The sequence below is a fragment of the Salmo trutta genome, chromosome 7 (genome assembly GCF_901001165.1).
Source record: "Salmo trutta chromosome 7, fSalTru1.1, whole genome shotgun sequence".
In the NCBI taxonomy this organism is placed as follows: domain Eukaryota; kingdom Metazoa; phylum Chordata; class Actinopteri; order Salmoniformes; family Salmonidae; genus Salmo; species Salmo trutta.
The window spans coordinates 10,827,072-10,833,071 of NC_042963.1; positions in this window are offsets into that span (position 1 = coordinate 10,827,072).

The following is a 6,000-nucleotide window of genomic DNA, read 5'->3' on the forward strand; positions in this document are numbered from 1 at the left end:
CCAGACAATCAGAATGATTTTTTTCCCCACAAAAAGGCTTTATTACAGGTGGACATCTTGTAGTCAGCCTCCCAATTGCACGCTCCCTAAAAACTTGAGACATCTGTGGCATTGTGTTGTGTGACAAAACTGCAAATTTTAGAGTGGCATTTTATTGTCCCCAGCACAAGGTGCACCTGTGTGACAATCATGCTGTTTAATCAGCTTCTTGATATGCCACACCTGTCAGGTGGATGGATTATCTTGGCAAAGCAGAAATGCTCACTAACAGGAATGTAAACAAATTTGTGCACAACATTTGAGAGAAATAAGCTTTTTGTGTGCACAGAAAATGTCTGGGATCTTTTATATAGCACATGAAACGTGGGACCAACACTTTAAATGTTGCGTTTATATTTTTGTTCAGTATATTTTAGAATGCAAAAATAAACTAACAGCAAATGATTGCATCTTGTTATTATGTCCATCATATCCCTCATTTGCACAAAATACTAGGCTACTTGTCTGGTTGCAATGCAATACTTTAACCACTAGAAACTGCATATACATGGTCTAAGTTTACGGGAAGGTGAACACATTCTCACGGCAAGTTCAGTTTTTAGAAATGCCAACTTTTGCATGAGAACTGGCGCGCACATGTTTTGGGGTATATTTTGTAGGTACGCACAGTTGATAAACGAGGCTCCAGGTCATGTTAAGTTAGCTTTAGCCCATTTGTAATTTATTTCCCTCTTTTTAAAGTACACATTTAAGACAATGGTTGTATTCATACCACTTAGTTAGCTACTGTATTCTGCTAACCTAGTTCATATTAGAATGTAAATACCCCAAATAATATGCCTTCTACAGGTATAATGCCCTTTAATGTTCTTCTTAGAAAAGACAGCTTCCTTGTTAACCCTATCACCACAGACATAAAGTAAACGTTTCTTTAAACGCTTTAATCATTTAGCAGACACTTATCCAGAGTGACTTACAATTCGTGCATTCATCTTAAGATAGCTAGGTGATACAACCAGACATCTCAGTCATAGTAAGTGACATGTTCAGTGAAGAGGTAGGGTTGGATGTTTTCAGAAGATGCAGGGACTCTGCTGTCCTAATGTCAGCGGAAGCTCGTTCCAACATTGGGTTGCCAAGACAGAGAAGAGGCTTTTATTTTCATTTTTTACATGGAACCTTTATTTAACTAGGCAAGTCAGTTAAGAACAAATTCTAATTTACAATGACGGCCTAAAGCCAAGTATGAATACTTTTAAGAGGAGGGTACTACTGTAGTGCACTCATAGCTGTAGCTGTATTTTGAATACATTGAATGTTATTTACAGTTCAGCAGATGGTATTACCAAGAACAAATTCAATTTGTAGGTACAGTTTTTGTGCTGCTTTATCTCAGGTTGCTGTTGGCACCATTGGGAGTGTACAACCATGCTAGTAATTTCCCCAAGGTGTATGAATTTGACCTAACATGTCTTGCTCGTTAATGAAAAAACATCTCTTGTGAAGTGGCTGCATTCTTGGATTCACCATTCTTGGGATTCTTTGCCTGTAGGAACTGTGGAGTGAACAGTCTTGGCTAAGCAGTGGAATAAGAGGTGTGATCTGACTGTAACTTTCTGACTGTAACTTTCTGACTGTAACTTTCTGTGGGGGTGGGAGGATGTCTGTGTACATGTACACTACATGATCAAAAGTATGTGGACACCCCTTCAAATGAGTGGATTCGGCTATTTTAGCCACACATGTTGCTGACAAGTTTATAAAATCGAGCACACAGCCATGCAATCTTCATAGACAAACATTAGCAGTAGAAAAGCCTGTACTGAAGAGCTCAGTGACTTTCAACATGGCACCGTCATAGGATGCCACCTTTCCAACAAGTCAGTTCGGCAAATTTCTGCCCTGCTAGAGCAGCTCCGGTCAACTGTATTGGAAATGTGAATTGAAAACGTCTTGGAGCAACAACAGCTCAGGCGCAAAGTGGTAGGTCACTCAAGCTCACAGAACAGGACCACCAAGTGCTACTGCCAATAGTCTGTCTTTGGTTGCGACACTCACTACCGAGTTCCAAGCTGCCTCTGGAAGCAACGTCAGTCAGAACTGTTCGCCGGGAGCTTCATGAAATGGAATTCCATGGCCGAGGAGCCGCACACAAGCCTAAGATCACCATGAGCAATGCCAAGTGTTGGCTGGAGTGGTGTGAAGCTCGCTGCCATTGGACTCTGGAGCAGTGGAAACACATTTTCTGGAGTGATGAATCATGCTTCACTCTCTAGCAGTCCGAGGGACGAATCTGGCTTTGACGGATGAAAGGAGAACGCTACCTGCCTGAATGAAAGTGCCAACTGTAAAGTTTGGTGGAGGAGGAATAATGGTCTGGGGCTGTTTTTCATGGTTCGGGCTCGGCCCCTTAGTTCCAGTGAAGGGAAATTCATAATGCTACAGCATACAATGACATTCTAGACAATTTTGTATTTACAACTTTGTGGCAACAGTTTGGGGAAGGCCCTTTCCTGTTTCTGCATGACAATGCCCCCATGCACAAAGCGAGGTCCAAACAGAAATGGTTTGTCGAGGTCGTTGTAGAAGAACTTGACTGGCCTGCACAGAGCCCTGACCTCAACCCCATCGCACACCTTTGGGATGAATTGGATCGCCGACTGTGAGCCAGTGCTAATCGCCCAACATTAGTGTCCAACCTCACTAATGCTGTTGTGGCTGAATGGAAGCAAGTCCCTGCAACAATGTTCCAACATCTAGTGGAAATCTTTCCCAGAAGAGTGGAGGCTGTTATAGCAGCAAAGGGGGGACCAACTCCATATTAATGCCCATGATTTTGGAATTAGATTTTTGACAAGCAGGTGTCCACATATTTTTGGCCATGTAGTGTATCTCCTTTCTCATATAATTCAGTCATAATGATACTGCAGAAAAACGGAAACCAAAAAGACAAAAAATTGCAATCAGCTCAGTTTTTCACAACAGGGAAAAAGTGAAATTCGCAGAGCACTTGATTGAGAACATGAAATGACAGAGATTATATGTGATTGCATTATTCACCCATTTCCCCCTTTTTTATGATGATTTTTTATCAAGCTCATCTATCACAGAAGGCTTCTACAACATAGATTTATCACTGAAGTGAAAGAGGTGATGACATTCATGTCCACTAACGTTCATCAGATGTATTCTGTACTGTTCTCACATAAGCACATCTCAAGGTTAAATGCCTCTGCGTTCTGTGTCTACGGACTCAATGGGAAAAAATGCATATTGTGGTAACAGCCAGGCTTTATTCCAGAATACAAAGGTGTGTCCTGGTGCATTGGTTCATTCACTGATCGATTTCAGCCTGAGTCGGGGCTGAAATATTTAAGCCTACAGTATGTATCCCATCTGAATAACTCATAGTGTATTTGGCAGTTAGGTGAGCTCTACAGTAGGCTTTGAACTCTTTCTAAACCTATAGCATGGTGCTCCTTAATTTCCCGGGCTCATTCTTCAGTAAGAAATCATTCCTGAAACATATCTTATTAACCAAATGTAAGAATACATGTATTAGTCATAAAGGTGATGCCCAGCTGGTTGCCTGTCACCCTGCTCTAAAATAATCCAGAATCAGATAGTGGGAGGAAGTCCAGGGCAGCTGCACAAATGGTCAAGCGTAGTGATATCCTGCCTGCCCCCATCAGAGGCCCAGCTCTCTGGGGTTAACCTGTGAACAGACAGCAGGTGCTGTGGGATTAAGTGTTCACCCTGCCTCTGGTTACACAGGCTAATTGAACACATTCAAACACCCACTGGACAGCTGGGGGAGGATTCTGCTGCTGGGATGGGTATGGACAACAGGAGGGGGGGGGGTAGTGGTGATGGTGATGAGAGGATAGGTAGGGGTTCCAGCAGCCAGTTGATTCATTTGTCATATGTCCTCATGTAGAATGATTTTAATCTCTTGTCGTCAGAGCTCATTAGGTTTCACAGTAGAGTGAAATCTAGCATTGGAGTGAGTGACGGAGCGTAAGGTAGGCTGTTTTTCCCTTCTTTGCATTAAAAGTAAACCCACCCTTATGTCTTGTTTTATACTGGAGTTATACTGCACTCTGACTGCAATCTTTTTTCTGTAAGGGAGAGCACCTTATTTGAGATGTATTTACTAATTTGGAAGAAAGGGTGACCGTAAAATATGAGTAAGTATGAACAATGTGCAGGAGATGATCTCATTGACAAACACACTGCATCACATTCTAATGCAGGTCTTGTAGAAATACATGAACATTAATATCTATAAAAATACTTGTTTTTGTTATTAATGAATGGACTCAGTCAGACACCCCATGCTTATTTACTGTATGTTTAGTCACACTGTATGATCAGGCAAGGCCTTCATGTGGAATATGTGTGTTCTGTAGCACAGCTAAGGAGCCAGCAGACGAGCGTTCTGCTGTTGGCCTGACCTTGGTTGCTATGGCTACGAGGTGCATAGAGTTATAGCCACTGTCTGCCTGGTAACCCAGTCCCTGCTAATTGCTGTTGTCTTGGCAACGCTGTGACCAATGTAATCCTGGGAAAGGGCAACAATCATAAATGTGTCCTCGGTTTCATAGTAATCGGCTGCTTGCTTGTCATGTATCGGAGACTGGCAGGATGATGTTGCCATTCTTACGTTTATGACTAGAGCACCAGACCATTAATTAGATCAGGACTCTTCAACCCTGTTCCTGGAGAGCTATCATCCTGTAGGCTTTCACTCCAACCCTAATCTAGCACAACTGATTCTAATAATTAGCTGGTTGATAAAATGAATTAAGTTAGTTACAACTGGGATTAGAGTGAAAACCTACAGAAGAGTATAGCCAAAGATGTTTTTATAACTAACCCCAGATAGATCAAAGTCTGTCATTTCCAATGGGAGCAAATGAATCATATAGTGGGCAGAAGAAGCAAGGAGGTGGGCAGAGCCAAGTACGAGCTAGTGAGATCCTATTGGTGCATTCTAGCATTTATTTGCATATTTCCGTTAGAGAGCGCCTACTCTGTGAAGTGCGCGTGTGCAATAACTCAATTCGCCTTTGCACTCCTCCTAAACAACGCAATTTTTTTCAACCTTTGGTAAAGGGTAAAGTCTACAAAATGCAGTCCACTCTGTTTGTAATAGATTATAGTTTTGGAAACAGAAAACTGTATGGAGAGAAAATGTTTCTTCGATGAGAAAATTTGTGGAATGTTTGCCAAAATCCATCTCGTTCCATCTTCTCCCACTGCCGGCCACTGAGCTCCGTCTCATCACCATATTTGGTAGTGAGTGGAAACGCCAACCGGATGCTTCACATTTATACATCCGGTGAAATATCTATCTCCTTCTGTCTGTGGTATAGCTCTTCAGGAACATTGTTGGAGAGTGGATTAGATGCTCCCAGTTTACACCCAGTGTCACAGTGGCTTCAAATAGGCTGTCTGTGCCTGCCACCGCCACCTGTTCAACTACTTCTAATATGAACCGGAAAGAGCCTGTTTTAGCAGGGTCATTTTCAGACTGTAATGTAATACAGTGGAAGCATACTGCACTGATTTTCACCAGTTACCCATAACTCAGTTTTGTATTTGTATTTATTAGGGATCCCCGTTAGACTCTTCCTGTGGTCCAAACACATTAAGGCTCTTAAATTACATATAAAACCAAATATAAAACAATACATAATATAACATTATTACACCACTACATATCTACAATTCAAAATGCATAATACCACCATACAACAATATTACAATGTACGTGTGTAGAGTGTGTTTGCTAGCGCTTTTGTGCGTATGCGTGTGTCTGTACCTTTGTGTGTGTCTCTTCACAGTCCCTGTTGTTCCAAAAGGTGTATTTTTACCTGTTTTTTAAATCTGATTCTATTGCTTGCATCAGTTATCTGATGTGGAATATAGTTCCATGTAGTCATGGCTCTATGTAGTACTGTGTGCCTCCCATATCTTGTTCTGGACTTGGAGATTGTG